At 34.5% G+C, this 22,462-nt stretch overlaps 1 long non-coding RNA gene across 1 annotated transcript; it reads right to left on the minus strand.

The window, feature by feature from the left end:
- Positions 1-18,308: 18,308 nt before the first annotated feature.
- Positions 18,309-21,053, minus strand: LOC145799155 (uncharacterized). The gene is made up of 3 exons (XR_014341168.1): positions 20,050-21,053; positions 19,757-19,878; positions 18,309-18,872 (listed from the first exon to the last, which is right to left on the minus strand). It is a non-coding gene; the product is annotated as an uncharacterized LOC145799155 (long non-coding RNA).
- Between the last annotated feature and the right edge of the window lie 1,409 nt (positions 21,054-22,462).

Below are 22,462 nucleotides of genomic sequence, written 5' to 3' on the forward strand. Positions count from 1 at the left end.
TATGTGGTTATGATTCAAAATATAGTATATAGTGTGTATTACATTCTTCAAATGTGCATACAAAAATAATATTGATTATTTTTCAAATATGTCGAATCCTTTTTTTATCACAGATTTTATTAATTATTAATCACACTTAAAAGATGTGATCTAAATGTTATTAATCACACTTAAAAGATGTGATGTAAATATTTTTAATCACACTTAAAAGGTGTGATCTAAATGTTATTAATCACACTTAAAAGTGTGATTAAAAATGTCTCTTTTTAATCACACTTCCAAAGATCACACTTAAAATGTGTGATCTAAATATTTTTAATCACACTTAAAAGGTGTGATCTAAATATTTTTAATCACACTTAAAAGATGTGATCAAAATATTTTTAATCACATTTAAAAGGTGTCATCTAAATATTTTTAATCACACTTAAAATGTGTGATCTAAATGTTATTAAGAACACTTAAAAAGTGTGATTAAAAATGACCCATTTTAATCACACTCCCAAAGATCACACTTTAATAAAACTCAAAAGGTGTGATTAAATAACATACATCACACAAAAAAAGTGTGATCTTTATCTATTTTTGTAGTAGTGCATGCATGACCAAAACCACTCAAATCAAACCTAAAGCATGCTAACACGTAGCCAAAAAAAGTGCTGGAGTAGAGCATACACATGCTAGATGAATAGGCTAAAACACCAAATACACTAGGCTATTGAAAAAAATTGCACTACAAGTGCAAGAAGCATGCAAGAGACAATCAAGCCAACCCAAAATAGAGTTATATCATGCTAAATCAAGGGTAAAATCATGTGGGTGCATAGCCAAAATAAGCTTGAATGATAAGCCAAAGTAGCAAGCATGTAAGGCTAAAAGGTAAGATTACACTACAAGTGTAAAAAACATGCATGAGGTGACCTAACTAGGCCAAAACAGAGTTATGCCATGCTAAAATAAGACCAAAAATGAGCCAAGAAGAAGCCAACACATGCTAGAAAAACATGCTCACTAATTAGGCCAACAAGGCATGGAACCAAGAAGCAAGGAGAGGAGGCCACCCCCTCCTATTTTAGACCTCAAAACATGGTTTCTACCACAGAAATTCCTCTGAGTTTCAGTGGTAGGAAGGCCAAATAAACGGTACCTCCAAGGCTTTAAAAGAAGGCACCAACCTCATGCAAATAAGGCACACGAGAGAGTGAAACACCTCCAACACCAAAGAGGCCTTAAACAACCTTCTTAACACTTAAAATTAGAGCTTTTTGTAGTTAACAACCGGGCCTAAATCAGCATTCAAAGGTGGCCAAATACTTAAGCAAAACAAAGCTTTTAAACGGACAAGTGCCTTACCCATGGAGCACAGCAGCAATGAGGCAACTTTAGCAACAATTCTAAACCAAATGCACTCCAATGACCTCAAATGAAACTCCAATGGACCTCAGCTCCAAAGTAAAGGTGTTTAACTAGGTGTTTGTGTGCAAAAGTATGAAGAAACAACACTTTTAAGCACAATAGCACAATAGAGAGAGAGAGTGTGAGAATTCTAGAGAGAGAGGAAGATTTTTAGCTCTGAAAAATTTGAACCCCTCTTAAGGGGGTGGAAGCTCCCCTTTTATAGAGCAATGCAAGCAAAAAGCTTACCCGATCACTCCATACACATGTATGGAGGATGAATTCAGTGAGCCACAGCTGGCTCAAAAGATCTACAAATATCTAAAAAAGAGAAAAAGTAGCTGCTAGTCAATTAAGGTGGCCTACCGGCCACTTTACTAGCCGGCCGGCCACTTGAAGTGGCCTACAAGAGGGAAAATGGCCGACAGCTGCCAAAAGTGGCCGGCAAGGCCCTCTCCTCCCCCGAGGCGAGAGGCAACAAGGTTGGGCCCAAAAACCAAGGCCAAAACACCAAGGGTTAAGAGGCTCAAAGACAAGGCACCCAACCGAGACCTTCGGGCGCTCAAAACAAGCACAAACATGCGCGATCATCGCGTGCACAAACGATGACATCTGAGTCTTATGGTCGGTCAAAAATGGGGTGTCTACACAAATGTGTTTTGATAGTGTTCTCATCTTAAAAATGAAAGGAGTTGAGCCTTGATTCTACCCTTCTTGTATTTCTCTTAATCGGTATAAGACTACCTTTGTCCATATCAAACACTCAAAATTTCCAAAGGCACACCTTCACCTTAAAATTTTCAGTTTAATACATATTATTTAGCAAGTTTTCATCCCAAGATAAGTGGAAAATTTCTTCTAGTTGACCTCTTTTCTCACCAAATTTCTATTTTAAAGAACTGTGCCAGAAAAATCTATTTTTCATCCAACTTTCAAAATTTCTAGAAAAATGTAGAAAACTATTATGGGCATCCATTTTATGTCAAAATCTTCCCTAAGGAATTATCTTTCAACTAAAATTGGTTTCATTGAAAAAGAGTAAGCGGTTTGTGAGAAAATCCAATTTTGGTAACGGTCAACGAATTTGGACAGCACTAGAACATTTCTTGAATAACTAAAAATCTACAAAAGCTGTCACATTTCCAAAACATGTTCTGAAGACTAGATTAAATTCTCAACAAACCATAGGAAGACTAGGTTCAGGAAATATCTGAAATAGCCCTTTTGATTTTAATCTTTAAATGGCACTGAATTTGGAAATTTAGTTTTGCATGGGTGTTTTATGCTCATGTGTACAAGAATATGCTTATTAGTTTTTAATCATGTTTTGGTATGATATTGCATGTGTTATGGTTATGTTCCTTATCGTCTTCATTTTAGTGATGCTCAAGCTTATGTGGATATTACTATCTTGTTGAATTCGTTTTAACTTGACTTAAAACATTGATCCAAACGAAAAACATAATTGGGATGGTATTGGGTTTTCGATCACTTGAATAATGAAGAGATGATAATGTGTTATGTATGGATTGATGGGAAGTGCTCCCTAATTGAAGGTTAAGTCTTGCGCAACAGGCGGTCGCATAAACCCTAGAATGGAACGAATGTATTCGGACTCTTTGCGATGGTTTGATTAGTGAGATAAGGTTGGGTCCGGATGGGACATTCAGGGGGACAACTTTTTTGGAAGGATAAGGTTGGGTTCAGGAGATAAAAGCTTTTTCTTTTCGCTATCCCTTTTGAGGACCTGTGGTTAGCGCTATGCGGTTATAACCGTTGGTAGGCATCTGAGGTTAGTTCTGCAACAAAGCAGCAAAAAAGGGAGTTCCGAATAGTTCGGTGTCCAATTCTTGTGGTTGGGAGGATGAAATCTCTTTGGGGGATTTCTAGAATACTAACCACTAACATTATAACCTTGTTATCTATTTGAATGACATATTCCTTTCCTCTATTGTTGAAATTGCTATTATTGTCTTGAATATCATGCTTCACTACTTGCTTACTATAAATATGATGGTGTATTGGATTAGGAAAAAGGGACGGGGTGTGTGTGCGTTTACTGGGCATTCAAAGCTCATGGCGTTTCATGCCAGGTATTGAAGACTATTAGACAGGTCGAAGGCAAAGCTGAAGTATTTGAGGACGTATGGCTATCCTATGAGAGTTAGGAACTGATTATGTTAAACGTGTTTTGAGATTGTAAGTGATAGATCCCATGTTGTATTTAAGACCTGATTTTGTAATTTGTATATATAACATTTGTAACCTGTCCTTATACTCCGTCCACTCATGTAGGCCTTGTGTTAATACCTTGTCAAGATCTATCAAAAAGGTAGTTTTGCTATCTAAGGTGGTTGGACCTAGCAGGGAGGCTATTTTGACTCCTCTAACCTTCTTAGAATCTTGCCTGGTTATTAGGCTCAGGACTCATTAGTGACGTTTCCTACTCTTGTAACCTTAGATAAACCCTGTATTAAATGGTTAATATATTATCTAATGTTCTCGATTTTTGGGGCGTCACAACTTGGTATCAGAGCCTAGGTTCAACCCTTACCCATGCGTTTCAACCTGCAGTTAGAGATTTTCTTTCCTTGACTATGTTATATTATTACAACACTATTTACTCTGTCAACTAAAAGACATTAAAAATCAATTTTTGCTTAACCGACCTTAGGACGTTTCTACGGATTTCGGGCATGGCAACGTTGGCGCGTGAAGCTGTATAGTGGTGCTCTAGCAATCCCATTGCTGGAATCGGGGAGCTAAAGAAAGCATCTGAATATAAGACCAATAGAACCAAACTTTCATAATGAAGAAGGAGAACCTTGATCAATAAATCAAGACATCTAGTTTGTCCAAAACGATTAAGAATGATGACGGAATCAGTAGTTGAACATGACTTTATTAGGAAGCATAATATGAATTACTTGAATTAACTAACCGCGTTAGTAAAACCCTAACCTACATCTAACTGTACGTTGGCAGATGGTGTACCACACACGAGCAAACAATTACACTGGTACCAGTGACAACACCAACCACAACGATGACGTCAATATTAATAGGAACGGGACAGCCAGGGTCAATAATCACATTCTTACAGCCACAACCAACCTACTCGGGAATATCAAAAATCGAATTTTGGAAGAATTAGGAAGGCTGAAGAGCACAGGTCAGAATGAGAGGACACATATATTCTTCGAATTTCGTAAATAGAGACCACCAATCTTCACTGGTGAACCCGATCCTAAGATCGCTAAAAATTGGATTCGACAAGTTGAGAAGATGCTGGAGACAATGGGAATAGTCGAGCATACAGACAAGATCGCTCTGGCAGTTTACCAATTGGAAGGTGAGGTAGACCATTGGTGGACATTAATCAAGGAATCTAGGGACATCACGACTATGACTTGGGTGCAATTTAAAGAATCATTTATGAGGAAGTACTTCCCACACATTGTTAGACAGGAAAGAATTCATGAGTTTCAATTGCTAGAGCAAGGCACGTTGACGATGACCTAATACATGGCAAAGTTCGAGGAATTAGCTCGTTATGCAACTCGATACGTAGCCGATGACGAAGAGAAAGAACAAACATTTGAGTGGGGTCTAGACCCTATAATTAGAGGAAGGGTTTTGCCATTGTAACTCCCTACTTTTGCAGATGTGCTGGACACAACACTAGACGCAGAACGGAAGGTGGAAAATACCAGACGGATTTGGAGCTTGAAGAAGGAAAGTCAATCCCATGTGGGACTAGAAAGGAACAACCGAAGACATGCAATACCAAAACCGTACTGTAGGGCACCACTACAACGACAACAACAATAACAACTACAACAACAACAACCGCAATAGCAGTACCAGAAAGAAAGCTTTCAAACAAGATCAGCTTAGCCGATCCAGTGTTACTCTTGTCAACAACTGGGGCACAAGAAGAATGAGTGTCCCCAACTCGTCCAGTCAGGAAATCAAGGAGAAGGTACGAAAGCAAATGCACAAAGGATTGACGAGCAAAAGACATGGAAGAACAAGCCAGGTCCAGCCAGTCAACAATACCAGATGAAATGAGGCAACAGGAGGCCTAGGCTCAATAATATTCAGAGGCCAACCGACATAATATTTGCACCCCAAGGAGAAGAAGACGAAGACCTCACCAAGCAGTACCCTGAGAGCGAGAAATACAACACATATGGACCCGAGAAACTGTAGTACGAGCCTTGGTTAACCTAGAAAAATGTAACTAAGTAGTTAGAACTCCTTTGGAATGACTTTTTGTAACCTGAACGTAGATTGTGTAAATTTCCTTTATTTAACCCAGTCTTAGAACTTTTGGGTACACATTTTATTCATTACATTCCTTCATATCTGCAATATGTGTTAGGACAAGGAATTATTTGTGCAATTTTTGAGGCATCCGACTCCGACCTCATCTTAGAAATAGATTCGTTACTCGTACCTTGGCAATTATCGATAGTTACCAAAAGAAGAAGATGACTTACCCATCCAATGGAACGTTTTTATTATTTAAGGGAGATAGATTAGTTTCCATGATTCAACACAACAACTTGACAAACGCAATGGCATCAGCAAATTACCAAGGGATCAATTCTTAATAAGAGCATAGATCACCAAATCAGAAATTTGGCAATACAAGCCCTCGCACTGAAGCAACAACGAACAGTTTAGAATTTCCAAAATAACATGGAAGACTAACGCATCTCATAACGTCATTAATTGGGGAGGAATTCGATTCAAAATGCTATTATTAGAATAAGACCAATGGCGACTCTAGACAGAACATAGAATAACATAAAAGGAGAAGATGATCTGAATGATTGAAAAACACGTTGCCAGCACTAGGACGCAATTGCCCACAACAATTTGAGACATGAAGAATGACTAAAATTTCGAGGATGAAATTTATTTAATGGCGATAGGTTGTGAGACCCCTAACTTTTGTAAACCTTATTAGGTCCCTAAATTTTGAGTTATTATAATAAATCCCTTAATTCATTGATTGTTTGCAAATTAAATCCTAGAACCGAAAACGCATCACGGATGAACCCATACAAACCCTAATCAACCCTGGAAGCTTAGAAATCATTTATAACACTCTAATATTAACTATTTAACTCTCAAATTTTAGATTAATCGCCCTAAACTTTAACTTCCAGTTTTCGCAGTCTTCATTCGGTTATTTACCTTTAAATTCAAAGCAAGATAATACAAACCGAATTATTTTTCCGAACACTAATTTATTAACTCTACACTTGAAATAGATGCTTTAATTGAGCCCAAGCACTCACATTTTTATTAAATCACAAATTGACCCCAAACAAGTACCATTATATATTTATATATACACTTGTACCCTAAAATCTTTTTCTGACATTATATTTTACAATTTTCAAGATTTGTACACAAAAAAAAAAAAATATATATATATATATATATAAAACAAGTCCATCAATTCACCATCACATGGCTAGCCATCATACCTCCTAGGCTATAATCATTGTACTTTAGTACAAACAAATCCCTTGAAATCTTGAAGCAATAATGACATTGGTACCTATAAAGATTTACTATATATATGTATGTACTTTTAACTAGAAGGTATTTAAATTAGCCATAAACCTAACTAGATCATGCCTTAATACATGATTAGTCTCCCTAATGATCGTTCATTCCATTACATTCTAACTAAATACATCTCAATTCCATTCCATTCCAACCAATGGGCATTTTGGACCTTTTACACCAATTTTATTATAACACATCTCATACACTCACACACCTACACATTCAATTGAGAGAAAGAAAGAAGAGGAAGAGAGTGAACTTTGGTAGTAGATGAGAGGAAAAGAGAAGAAATTGTGTAACATTTCACTAGGCAATCAAGTAAGCCACAACACAACTTTCTCTTTTATTTTCCTTTTTCAAATACATGCTCTTAGAAGTTTTAAACATTCATTTCAAATGTGTTTTGATATTATTCTCAAGTTAAAAATGAAAGGAGTTGAGCCTTGATTCTACCCTTCTTGTATTTCTCTTAATCGGTATAAGACTACCATTTTCCATATAAACTCTCAAAATTTCCAAAGGCACACCTTCACCTTAAATTTCTGATTTTAATACAAATTATTTAGCAAGTTTTCATCACAAGATAAGAGGAAAATTTCTTCTAGTTGAACTCTTTTCTCGCCGAATTTCTATTTTCAAGAATTGTGCTAGAAAAATCTATTTTTCATCCAGCTTTCAAAATTTCTAGAAAAATGTAGAAACATTTTCTAGACCTCCATTTTATGTCAAAATCTTCCCTAAGGAGTTATCTTTCAACTAAAATTGGCTTCATTGAAAAAGAGTAAGCGGTTTGTGAGAAACTCCAATTTTCTCAACGGTTAACGAATTTGGACAACGCTAGAACATTTCTTAAATAACTAAAAATCTAGAAAAGCTGTAACATTTCCAAAACATGTTCTGAAAACTAGATTAAATTCACTAGAAACCATAGGAAGGCTAGGTTCGGGAAATTTCTGAAATAGCCCTTTTGATTTTAATCTTTAAATGGTATTGAATCTGGAAATTTAGTTTTACATGGGTGTTTTATGCTCTTGTGTACATGAATATGCTTATTAGTTCATAATCATGTTTTGGAATGATACTGCATGTGTTATGGTTATGTTCCTTATCTTCTTCATTTTAGTGATGCTCATGCTTATGTGGATATTACTATCTTGTTGAGTTTGTTCTAACTTGACTTAAAACATTGATCCAAACGGAAAACTTAATTGGGTTGGTATTGGGTTTTCAATCACTTGAATAATGAAGAGATGATAATGTGATATGTATGGATTGATGGCAAGTGCTCCCTAATTGAAGGGTAAGTCTTGCGCAAGCGGTTGCCGCATAAACCCTAGAATGGAACGGATGTATTCATACTCTTTGCTGTGGTTTGATTAGTGAGATAAGGTTGGGTCCGGATAGGACATTCAGGAGGATTAAACCTTTTTGGAAGGATAAGGTTGGATTCAGGAGATAAAACCTTTTCTTTTCGCTGTCCCTTTTGAGGCCCTGCGGTTGGCGCTACGTGGTATACAACCGTTGGTAGGCATTCGAGGTGAGTTCTGCAACAAAGCAGCAAAAGGGGGAGTTCCGAATAGTCCGGTGTCCAATTCTTGTGGTTGGGAGGATGAAATCTCTTTGAGGGATTTCTAGAATACTAACCACTAACATTATAACCTTGTTATCTATTTGAATGACATGTTCATTTCCTCTATTATTGAAATTGCTATTATTGACTTGAATATCGTGCTTCACTACTTGCTTACTATAAATATGATAGTGTATTGGATTGGGAAAAAAGGACGGAGTGTGTGTGCGTTTACTGGGCATTCAAAGCTCATGGCGCTTCATGCCTGGTATTAAAGACTATTAGACCAGTCGAAGGCAAAGCTGAAGTATCTGAGGACGTATGGCTATCCTATAAGAGTTAGGAACTAGTTATGTTACATGTGTTTTGAGATTGTAGGTGATAGATCCCATGTTGTATTTAAGACATGATTTTGTAATTTGTATATATAACATTTGTAACCTATCGTTATACTCCGTCAACTCATATAGGCCATGTGTTAATACCTTGTCAAGATCTGTCAAAAGATAGTTTTGCTATCTAAGGTAGTTGGACTTAGAAGGGAGGCTATTTTGGCTCCTCCGACCTTCTTGCGATCTTGCCTGGTTATTAGGCAAAGGACTCATTAGTGACGTTTCCTACTGTTGTAACCTTAGATAAAGCCTATACTTAATGGTTAATATATTATCCGATGTTCCCGATTTTTGGGGCGTCACACTTGCCGTGGTTAGTTTTTCAAGCAAGGGAGTTTTTGGGTGGCATTTGGCTTTAGGAGTATGCTGGTCATGGTGTCTTTCGGCCATAGAAGAGGTCCGCAAATGGTTCGATAGTTCAGGAGATGGTTGGGTTGAATGGCCGATCGTGACTAAGGTGGCGAATGAGAAACAAAGTGTGCTGGCGGAGTGTGGATTGAAAAATATGGGAAACAACTTCTTGTGGGAGACTACGCCGTAATAATTTTCTATTGCATTGGGTATCAGCTTTGATCTACGGTGGGCAGACTGTTTGGGGCTTAATGTATTTTGAATCGAGTAATATTAAAGATATTAAACTTTTTATTAAATAAATGATCAAATGTTTTATATTGGTGTGAACTTCAAAAAACATGAATTTTACACCTATATGAGACATTTGATCATTTATTTACTAGAAAAGTTGAGACCTATACTATTTTCCTTTTGAATTTAGTGAAGACCTACTTCACTTTTTTTAATTTGGTTTTTTTTTTTAATTTTTTTAAATAAAATGGTCAGGCTATAGGGTTGGTTGTAAAGATCCAAGTAGCAGTAGTAAGGAAGTTTTCACTTTCTGAAGCTCTCTCAATGCGTATTTTTTCCTTGTACCTTTAATTTTTTATTTTTAATAAAAAATTTTCTTTGTCGATAAAAGAAAATAAAAAATAAAAAAAACATATATTCAGTTGTCAATAGAGACCATGAATGAATAAAATAAATGGAGATTTACATATAGGTCATAATAAGTAGTAGACTTACTGTTCAATAAGTCTTATGATAATTAATAATATTTTTTATCAAACACTAGTAAAAAACATTACTAATTGTAAATTTTCAATGACAATTTGAAAATTTTATCACAAAAAATGTCACGAATTAAAAGTTTAACGATAGTTTAAAAAAATCGTCACCAAAAAAAATACTAATTTTCAGTTTTTAGTGGCAGTTTGAAAATTTGGCCATAAAAAAGGTCACTAATTATAAGTTTTAGCAACAATTTATAAAAATCGTGACAAAAAAAAGTCACTAATTATTAATTTTTAACGACATGTAAAAAATGTCACAAAAAATTATTTTTATCGATAATTTTATTATAATTTATTTTTAATAGGATATAATAGAAATTAAATCCAACTATTATAACTTATTGATAATTTATTTAAAAATAAAATAAAATAAATACAATGTAGAAAGAAGCACGGTGAGAATGTGTTTGTATCAGATTTGACACTCCAATGAAGGGTCACCATGTGTCGATTTGAAAACTTAAACTAGGTTGTTTAGGCCTCATTTGGGAATCCTCTATTTTAGTTAAAAAATTAAAAAATTATTAAATTAGTCAAAAAGTCAATAGTTCATACCAAAAAATTAAAAATTTTCTTTTCTCTCTACTTTTTATATATCTTTTCATAAAAAATTAAAAAGTCATTCCAAACATATTAATTTTTTTTAATTCATATTTTAGTTAAATAATTAAAAAATTAATAAATTAACTTATTTCCAAATGTGGCCTTACTCTATTTATTGTGGTCGCGGATTGATTGGAAGGGATGGTTGAAAACAATCATGTTTGAGTTGGTCAAATCTTTAAGAAAAAGGAATCACGTGGACATCCTATAAATATATATTACTATTATACGCATATAAATGGAAAGAACGTATCAAGAGGACAAGTGGCAGAATATAAAATAAGAAAAATGTTTCAGACTTACTAGGTGACTCCCAGGGAATCCGGATCACCCGTCGCCCTTTCCTGTCGCCATCCCCTGTCGCCCCCAAAACGACGTCGTTTTGGGGGCAAATTTTCAAAAAAAAAAACGCAGAGAAGAGGGAGGAAGGAGAGGAAGAGGGAGAGGGAGGAAGGCGAGGAAGAGGGAGAGGGAGGAAGGAGGGAGGAGGAGGATCCGGAGGTTGTGAGCTCGCCGTCCTCGTCCATCGCAGTCGTCGCAGCCGCCGTCGCAGCCGCCATCCCACCTCGTCGCAGCACCTGCGACCACCGTCGCCTCCACCTCCGACCGTCTCCACCTCCTCCGCCTCCTCCCCTGTATGTAAGGCCCCCTCCAGTCCGGCCCTTCCTCTCCTCCTCCTCCTCCTCCTCCTCCTCCTCCTCCCTCCTCCCTCCGCCCTCCTCCCTCTGTCTTCCTCTCCTTCCTCCCTCTTCTGCGTTTTTTTTTTTTGAAAATTCGCCCCCAAAACGACGTCGTTTTGGGGGCGACAGGGGATGGCTACAGGGGAGGGCGACCGACGATCCGTTCCCGACTCCCAGGACCTTAGTGTGGTGTGATTGTTTCAAATTTTTTCTTTTTTTTTTCTTCTCTAATCACAAATTTTACGTGTATGTAAGGGTGGTGAAAGTGGGAAAAGTCGGGTCTTAATCACGTTTGATAAAATAAATTTGAAAGAACATTTATATAATGATTAGGACATTCGAGAATTAATTGGTTAGTTTTATGTTTTAACAAAATATACGTTGAAAAGCATAGATGGATTTTCGCAATATTGTGGGTTTGGAGAAGATATAAAAAAAATATGAGTATCAATTGTCATTTAATTAGATCTAGAATTTTTTTTTTGGGGGGGGGGGAAGAAAAATAAATATTTTTTTTCTCTTTTTTCTTATATATATATTAATCAATCTACAAATTCAAGGTGGAAATATCATTGGATCCCAAATAGTAGTTCAAGAAGTAGGTTTAGGTTGCAAATATGTATAAAATGTCTAAAATATCTTTTTATTAAGTGGATGTTTGAGAATTTGCTATTTTAGTAAGCTATTTTAGTAGCTTAAAATTTTTATGTTTCGGAAGATGATTAGAATTTTTTGTAGTTGAATGTGATGCTTGCGAGAGAAAAAGTGAAATGATTATAAATTTGATGTAACATTTTATTTTATTGGTTATTTTAACCTATTTTGTCTTTTTGTGTTATTTTAGTCGGAAAAAAAACTAAAAAAGCTTATTCCCAATAACTAATATTTATATTTTTCCATCAATTTGCTTAACAAAATAGACAATAGTTTAGATTAAAAATAAATAAAAAATTTAAGATTTAAATTAATAAAATTTAAAACTCAAAATTAATTGACTAATATTATTGGACATCATTAAGTTAACAAACATTTCAAAGTGTTTTCACAATGGCTGTTTTAAAAGCACATAGATTGCGTGTTTTATTTAATATATTAAAGAATACAGTAATGTTATGGTACATATTTTAAAAAATGTGTTCCATATGTAAGTTATAACATTTATGAGATTGATTATCACAAATATCTATGTATAATCAAATCATAACTGCAGGTGATAACTAAAGACCACCAAAGTTATGCATATAGATAAAATTTCCCTAAAGAACAACTATCACATTACATATACCCTTACGTCAAGTTATTGATGAATTGTTTAAGCCTTACTTGTTGAATAACAATGCACATAAAATAAAATTGTTTGAAAAATGACTTTCACATGGCCTTAATTGTTTGAATTGTTTATAGATTTTTATTGTATCAGCTTGGGTGAAGGCCCACAATCTCTTTGTTTGATTACTCTGTTAATGACTTTCTAAGGTGCGTTGATGGTGCTAGAAAGTCAAGAATTTGGAAGAAAAGGAAAAAGAGCTACGGGGTCTGGCTCCTTACATATTTTTTTTTTGTGTGGTTGTTGTGTTGCTTGTTGTTTTTGCCTTGTCCTGTTGGTTCGTTGCCATTTGTGTCCTCTGTTTGGATGTTTTTAAAAGTTGATTAACTATTAGGCCACTTAATTTATTATCTAAAGTTCATACAAAAAAATTTCAAACAATTTTTAATGTTGAAGGTCTCAATTTTTTAGAAGAATAATAAAATAAGACCTCATTTAAATGTTTAGCCTATTGTTGAGTGTCTCTTGTCGGGTTTTGATTCTGCATATGATTAACTTTAAAGCATTTTCTAACATAATTGAGATATGTTTTAAACAATAATGTTTCGTTCCTTTTTTCATTCGTGTAATTTGGATGTATTTCTTGTACTTTCGATATTCATCATTAACAGAGTTTACCATTATCAGGCTGGAAATCATATGAAATTTTCGATGTATTCTTCTCAAGCGTGCATTCAAACACTCAAAAAAAGTTAATGACAAGTTGTACCGAAAATTTCATATCCCTTAATACTAGAGTTACCTGCAAGTTTTGCCTAGTGTTGCAACCTAACATTATCTACTATTAGAAAAAATATTGAGTGCATTGGTGTGACCGCTCAATAAAAAATTATAAATGAGTTTGAGTGAACTATTCATGTCTCTCACAAATTCAAAAATATTATGGTTCCCAAAATAAGATTGTTTATTGGATAATAATATCATCATGTAATATGTTGCATCTAATATTTACTCAATTAAATATATTTTTCACCTTATAAATGCAAGGAAATCCTCTCCAACACTTCCTTTTTTTTTTTGGTTCAATAATTGTCGGACACTTAATCCAAAGGCTACCAAAAGTCGTTATCATATTTTATAACCTTTAGATGGTGTTGAATGATAGATGGATGAAAAATCCTAATCCCATATAAACTACTGTATATACCTATCTTCAAAAATATAAAAATAAATAAAAACAAACTATTGTCTCTGTCATAAATAATTTTTTTTTTGTTGGGGGTGTTAAGTATCTGTCATATAAGTTGAAAGTGAAGGATCATTATTATGACCGAAACGCTATGGCACACACCTCTCAAAAGGTGCATATTATGTATATTTTTTAATTAAGAAATAAAATTGTATAATTTCATATTTTTGAGTTATCACTAAAAAAAATTGTCACAACTAAACACAACATGAGACATAACTAAAAAATTCTTGAGTTATAAATAAAATATTGTTATAAATAAAGAAAAAATTGACATAATTAAATATGCATATGGTACATTCTTCTATGGGGGTGCATAATAGAATTTCCCTTATTATTATTATTATTATTATTATTATTATTATTATATTTTGCATTCATCAGACTTCAATAGGTAGGCACCTAAGCTCAAATAGATATATGGTTATTCACATGAAGACTTTTAAAATATTAGAAAGTATTATTTTAATTTCTTAAATTATAAAAATATACAAATAAACTTTCTAAATTATTAAAAAATACCATTTTATCTCTTGAACTATAAAAACATAGAAATGGATCTCTAAACTCTTGACTTGTTTCACTTTGATCCCTTCCGTTAGAGGCTTAATTTGTACATTTTTATAGATTAAGAGGCAAAGTAATACTTTTTAATAATTTAAAGGTCCATTTATACGATTTATATTTTTAGGGGCCAAAATGATACTTTCTAATAATTTAAAGGGTACTCGTATGAATAACCCAATAAATACATAAAGATTCTGACTTCTAAAAAGTTTTATTGGTTTTGTTTGGGAGCTAAATGTACACTATGTTTGATTGGATAAATTTTTATTTTTGTAATTTCTGACCTTTGGTGCGTCAGAGAATGAGTTAATAGAAAATGATTTTCATAATCAGTACATTACAAGAATTAACACTTTTAGCAACAAAAAAATTGGTCGTTAAAAGTCAATTTTAGGTCGGCAAAAGTTATCCGCGACCAATTTTTTTTTTCGCTACTTTGGTCGCCAATTGAGGGTCGGCAAAAGTAATTCGCGACCAAAATTTTGATTGGTCGGCAAAAGTTGGATTTGCCGACTAAATTTTTGATCGGTAAATATATCATTATCGCGACTAATTCATTTAGTCGGTAAAACACTTTGGTCGCGAAAAGTGATATTTTCCCGACCAAATATCTTAGTCGCCAATTGACACATTTCGCGACCAAAAAGTTTGGTCGCTAATTATCACATTCAACGACCAAAAAATTTTGGTCGCCAATCGTGACATTCCACGACCAAAATGTTTGGTCGCCTAAAGTCAAGGAATCGTCGACTAACAATTTAGTCGCCAAAAGGTAAGGAATTGCCGACCAATGATTTTAGTCGCAAAAGTGTAGAATTTGCCGACCAATTTTTTAGTCGCCAAATCTCTCTATTTTTTTTTCCAGAGCATTCAATTTTTGTTTTTAAACATTCAATCCAATATCGAACAAAATTCATTCAACCCAACCACAGTTAAGGAACAATAACATTTAAAACATTAAAAATTGCTCACAGTTTTGGTACCACAATTAAGGAACAAAATTCATTCAACATAGCCAAAGAATTTAACTAAGAAGAAAACTTGAGAATTTAACATGTATACAAGAGCAATAGTACGTACAATCTGTGATTTGGCAAAAACAATCACTAAAAATTCAATCTAAAACTACACTTTGCTCTCACCAAATATTAAAAGAACAAAAAAATCAAAGAAAATAACAAGGTATGAGGCTATTACAATCTACAACATACATTCCAAGGGGGCCACAGTGGAGCCAGACCAGCTTCCAACTTCCAACAGAGCAGACAAATCATTCCAATGGAGCAACGCTGGAGCCATATTACCTTCACAGACATAACAGACCAGCTGCCTACCTCAGCGAGACTACCAATCTGCAAAGCCCAGCTTCCACCTTCCAAATATTGGTGACAGATTTACCTGCATCTCAGTCCTAATACCAAGAATAGCCTAAACATATCTGAGCAATTATTACAACACAGCAGAAACCAAGACTGTATTTGAACATATCAGCAATCAACAGCATAGCAACTCTGTTCAATAGGCAGCAGAGCAGACCTATGCAAACCATGGCTTCAGGGCACCAAATCAACCCAGAATCAACCTCCCTTTTCAGCTCAGATCAATCAGCATAGCAGATCTGCTCAACAGCCTCAGCATACCAGCAGAGACCTTAGGGCACCAGTTCAGCCCAGAAACAGCCCAAAATCTGGTCCAATAATCACAAGAACTTCTACAATAAAGCATAATTTGCAAGACACCTATGCAATGTTCATAACTAGTTAATAGTCACATATATGGAAAGTCCCGAACACATCATTTCATACATTACTTTAATAATCTTGCCAGCAACCCTTAGCAACGAAAAAATAAAAATCAAAGAGCATACTAAAGCACATGCATTTCAAACAGAAGCATGTGTTCACAAAAATACCTAGTATGGATAACAATTGTCCAAATCTGAGCCTATAAAACCAACAAATGACTAATTATCGGCATCCCTAAGGAAAATGTAGATTCCAAAAGAAATGACCGCCAATTCAATTTTTAAATAACTCCATTACAAATCCAGGCAAGACAAAAGAGCCAAGACACTTCAAACAAGGACAATAATAGGGTCCACATCTCCCTTGCCACTATACAGTGAAAAAGAAAATGATCCACCACATCGCCACTTCCTTGCACAGACAAACACTAATGAGGGAGGAATTTTCATTTTTTAATCAATTTTCAATGGTAAAAATCTTCACATGAACTACCAACCACCTAAAGTAACCTACCTTGAACGGGCTTTCAGTGTTCATAACGTGTTTCCAAGGGAAATTCCCCAATTCCCTATCAACTTCTTAGTATCTTTTCTTTTCCTTCTTTTAACTTGTCAAAAAAAATCTTTTTCTCTCACGTTTTTGGGGGAGTTGTACAGCATCGTAGACATATGGCAGATTTATAGTAGAAGTATAGTTTTTGTTTTTGTTTTTTGTTTTGTTTGGTTTTGTTTTGTATGCGCCATGTGTACTGGAGTGTGCCACCACTTTTGGGGGTATTTAAGAAAATTATTTTGCAAATAAAAAAAAAAAAAATTGTTCCCACCATAAACACTATATAGACACAAGACATGGTTCCCACCACAATTGATCCTGCTTGTCATTGATTACTCAAAAGAGGAACCCACTTATTGGGAGTCTCTGATCTTCAGTTTGCAATTCACATAGATAAAACTACAGAAAGTAAAACGCTTACATTGTTAGACCTTCAACTTGAAAAGCCAAGTCTGTAAGCATGTAACAATGACATGCAAAGAGGTCGACACACTGCCACTAAGTTTTTAGGTATTATTGCATTGATTACCATCAGAATTTACCAACACACACACCCAAAAAAAAACCAGTTATTTACACTGGCTTTCCTGGAAAGTAATGTCAACACAACTTTGAAAAGAGTTTAGAGACCCAAAAAAAAAATACTAAAATTGTTCACTTTTTTCATTTTTTCCATGTTTCGTGGAATAAGTCCATGTTTTCTTCAGTACTTGCACATTCTAATAAAGGTCAATGATGCTAAGCAGTGGGGATTTACTTATTGAGTGGGAACAACAAAATGTGAGTACAATTTCTGTTAATTGGTAAGATACTAGATGAAAATACTATCTAACAAAAAGAAAGGATCACAAAAAAGAATCAGTCATCTTTTAAAACCAAGAGAAAAGCAGCCTAAAAAATATTTTGTTTACCTTGTCAAAAGTTCCACAGCAGTTGAACAATATCCAAGCTAAAAAAAAAAAAAATCACAAAAGAAATAGAGTTCAAAAGTCTTGATGAAAAATCTTGGTTAACAAGTCAACTAATATGGATAATCTGCCCTTCAAGGCAGACCTGTAAATTTGATGGCAGAAAATATAGATCAGGTACTATACAGATAATTACTTTGACTATTAACTAAGATACAAGTAGAATGCATTACACCCATGCTTGTATTCTAATTCCAGATAAATAGGTACACAACAGAGAAAAATTAAGTTCTAACAAATTAAGTTTTCCTTTCTTCTAAAGTTAGTTGAGTCTGGGATGAATAAGGGAGAGAGATTGAGACAGAGGAAGAGAAACACAAAGAAACAAAGATGCAGGCACATGTTCAAACAGTAGAATCACAGAATACCAATTTAATGCAAATAGGTAGCAAGTGTAGGTACCCCCCTCATAGGAATGCAATTTTCCCCACCCCTCCCCCATTCTACCCCACTCCAACTATTATTATATTTATTAAACATATTTTTATGTATATAATATATATTATATAATTTTAAATTTTAAATATAATAAGACTAAAACACTAAAATATTACACTTACCATTCATTTTAACTTCTTTATTTCTTATTTTACATCTTTTACTCTCATCTCATCATTTATAAAACATTATCCATAATATACCGTATCATCTCTCATATATATTAATATCATCATTCCTAACGTTACAAAATTAACCTCTTCAGAGATACTGTATCATCTGCCATTATGGGACACATGTCGTACAAGCTTTTTCATGTGTTACAACAGTTTGCCTATAATTCCATCTTTATTTGACTTCACATCCAGAGATACTTCATTGCTGATATGGATTTACACAACAAACAACACCCAATAACTATTCCTCAACCAACAATTCGGCACCATGCCAATGTCAAGAACTGCAGAAAACCATAGACTCTGCTTCCCTAAAGGCATGTAGAACATACATTACAAAAACTAAAACATGTATGGATCAGTTGCAAATTAACTTCTTAATTTAGAGCTAATTCCCTTGCAAGCAGGTGTCTTTTAATATGTTACAGCCTATTTCCTTGAAGAACATACTTATCAAAAGAGTACCTCGAGACTGATCTTGGCATCATCTAATGGATAGTATACTCAACCATGAAGACACTCAACCATGAAATCTGCCAATTTTGAAAGACAGAGACCTGTAGAATACAGAATGAAATAATTGAAATATAGGCCAAAGCATGCAAATGCACAATAAAAGGTAAGCCATACTAGAAGATTCAGTACATGCACAGTTCAGCAGAAATTTTCTGGAATGAAAACATGATGATATGAATTAAAAGATTGAAGTTTCTGATGCAAGATTTAAAGGATTTTATAGGAAGCATTTGTGCTTGAATGTTGCAAATATTAGGATTTTATAGGAAGCCCAAATAATACATATGGCCTAAATAATTTGAGGAAAGAAATATAACATTTTGCAGTACTATCAAATTATTAGAACATGCCTATCAAATTATCAGAACATTTTGCAGTAACTTCCAACTCTCCATAACAGAACATGAGAAGCTTATAGCAACCTGATGAAGTCAAAAAGATTGTGATATTCATTCCTCTGAATGTTCCAAAAAAGATGTTCTTGCTCAGTCTAGACTATGGGAATTAAATTAGTCATTTGCAGTATACAACAAACACTAACAGGCGTGCTTGCTTTTAAATTACCCATACTAATGATAAGTTCAGATGCTTATCATTTCATCTCAAGAGCTTCATACTTTTACACTACCAACAAACTCCATTGAAACAGTGTCACCTCAATGCCACGAGCATGGAAACACTTTCTTTTCAGATATCATTAGGTGAGAAACACAGTCAACAATGAAAATTCCAATCCTAGAACTTCAAAAATTGGGTCTTGCTTGATGCTGAACTCTACAGTGTGCTAGTAGGAAAAACATCAAAGGCTACAACTTGACATCATAGAAATTGCAATATATCTTTTGGTACTTCTAGCTAACGAAAATAACGAAGCTAAGATAACTTTGCCATTAATAGTTAAGTAGATCATGTAGTTAAAACAAACCTCCTGCTTTGGTCCCAATTTCATATACTGAGGTGAATCAACAGCAACAAGAGCAGGTTCACAAAGCTTTATAGCATCATGCATATCCTTTAAGTGCCCCCATTTTGGCTGTCTTAGTAATCCTGTATGAAAAATAAAGAGATAAAAAGTGAGATTGGTGAACAACCATTTCAATGAGAATGCTATTAGTGATATGAATAAGCAACTAAACCATATATTTGTATCCAAGTTATACATCAGTTGTTAACCCAAAAAAAAAAAAAATTATCTTATTTAAGTAAAGTTTAACTTACCATATTCATCAATTGGAGCATCATAATCGCAACTAGTAATATAGTTTGGGCCCCCTGCAGTAGTTCTTTGCTAACTTGTTCTTTTCAAGGCCCAATACATACACATATACAACTATAATTATAGAACTGGTTCAATTAGCAATTTAGATAAACTAAATACAAACAAATAATCTTCTTTATATGGACCAGTCAGCTGGAGTTGAGCTTGAACACAACTGGACAAACTTCAGAGTTCCAAAACAGAACCTAGAATAGGAATATCAATGTAAAATGTAAAGTTAACACACATTCATAGTGCAACGAACAATCACTAATTCATGTGAAAGGTTGACAATCACTAATTCATGTAAAGTTAACACACAATGAAAGGTTCGATCAATTCAATATGAAAACTAGAATGATTGAAGCAGAAATTGCATTCCTGATGCAAAATCCAAAAAATCAAAAGTAAAAAGACCAACATGTGGGAAACAAAGTATAGTGTTCAGGTTTCAGGTTTCTTTGGTCACCAAGTTTCCTAGTGTTCAAGCTAGATTCTAACATAATTGGCATTGTGTAACAGACATCTTGAATAAATTTCATGTTGAATGTCCTCAAGTATGATTTCCAAGGCACTTCCCTCTCAAGTATGAAAGTTTGCAGTTATTAGTTAAACTAAAAAATATGTGGCGTTTCTGCATTATTACGAGATTTCGCTTCTTATTACATATTACAACTATTTCCACAGCTATCCAAAAATGATACTAACCTTCACTAAAATAACCTAGCTCTTCCTTAGTTTCTGGTCTAATACTTGCACTTCTTTAATTATTCAGCTAAGCTGACTGCTTAGTTGCCCCATGCCTAATATTTTTGAGTCTTTGATGACTTTTCACTTCAAAGAGGCTCAAGACTTGATAATCAACGCTATGGGCTTTATTCTCTACAACTAGTCATGCACGTGTGTGCAATTATGATTTAAAGATGCTTCATTCAACAAGGAGGAAAGAAGAAGAAAAAGGGGAACAATAAAACTAGGGGGACAGCCTTAGAAACAAAGGGTCACTACATATGACGTATCTAGTAGTGGGTTTTTAGCTATGGAAAGTTTCTAGGCTTAGAGTTCTAAAAGGTGGAGGTCAGGTTTGACTGTTTTAGATGGAAAGAGGGTGACAATTGGCTTGATTTTCAGAAGTATTTGGTTGTTGGGTCTTAAGAAGTGGTCCCAAAATGTTCCAGGAAAACATTTATTTTATAATATTTTGGTGTGACAATAAAAGCTGAAAGGCAATGACAATGGTTGGTGGCAATTTAGGCTTGATTAGGTAAGGTTCTTGTGCCTGAAATTTGCACTGTTTTGGGGCTGTGAATAGTAACCCAGGAATAAATGTTTTGTGAATAAAGAAGAGGAGGAATAACCCCCTAAGGTAAGGTTTCACAAAGCATCACTCAAAGTGACAAATGTTTTACATCAAATTTCAAGAGAACTCCATAGAACAGATATATATGTATTTATAGAGTGCTGGGTTCTCCTAATTCTATTAGGACCATGATTCCAAAATTAAGAAAAGTTAAGAAGCTTTGACTTGTTACAAATTTACAATATTCTATAACTAATAAAGACCCTATATGAGACTCAAATAACAATATTTGACCCAAGGGTAAACTGTAAAATTTTTAAAATAACAACATACTCCAAGCAATTAACAACCAATAAAAACCAACAGCATTCTAACATACAAAATTAAGCATATGAAAAGGATGTATATAATGAAAAGGAGTACCTTTGAAATGTTGTGTGATTGACATTTATTTATCAAATTGAGTAGAAATTGTTGGACAACCACAACATAGCATGCCTCCAGAATTTGTAGTGCCAAGTGACCAAAAAGTAAACTTTTTTCATAAACTGAAGTTCAAAATATTACAGAGTGCTTAACGAGGGGTAAAATAAAGACAGTTCAGTAAAATGAACTATAAATGTATTTTTTTGGAGGTCACCAGACTCTTCTCATTGGGAGAAGCAGTGGTGAAGTTGAAAGCAGTTTGGTTAGGATAAATCAAGGGTATTTGCTGGTTTTTGAGGAGTGACATGATTAAGGTCAAGGGACTTGTAAGGGTGAGGGGAAGCTGAGAAAGCATGTGGATTAAGGAAATAGGAAAAACACTGTTGATTAATGATCAATTGGAAATTAGATAGGTGGATTGGTCGTACAAGATTCAACACCAAGTATCTGGTATTGAGCCTTATTGATCTGACTTAAGATTAGCATTAGGTGAGTCATACCTTCACATCATTAGACACGTAACCAAAGAAAATGGACTAAGGAAGAACCTTATCATCTTGGTTATATAAGAAATTTAAGATTAGTGCTAGATCATTGGCATGTCGCACTTGCTTAAGAAAAACGTGAACAAAATCCACACTTGGCTC

Source organism: Camellia sinensis, chromosome 9 (assembly GCF_055761805.1).
Source record: "Camellia sinensis isolate YWXY chromosome 9, ASM5576180v1, whole genome shotgun sequence".
Taxonomy (NCBI): Eukaryota; Viridiplantae; Streptophyta; class Magnoliopsida; order Ericales; family Theaceae; genus Camellia; species Camellia sinensis.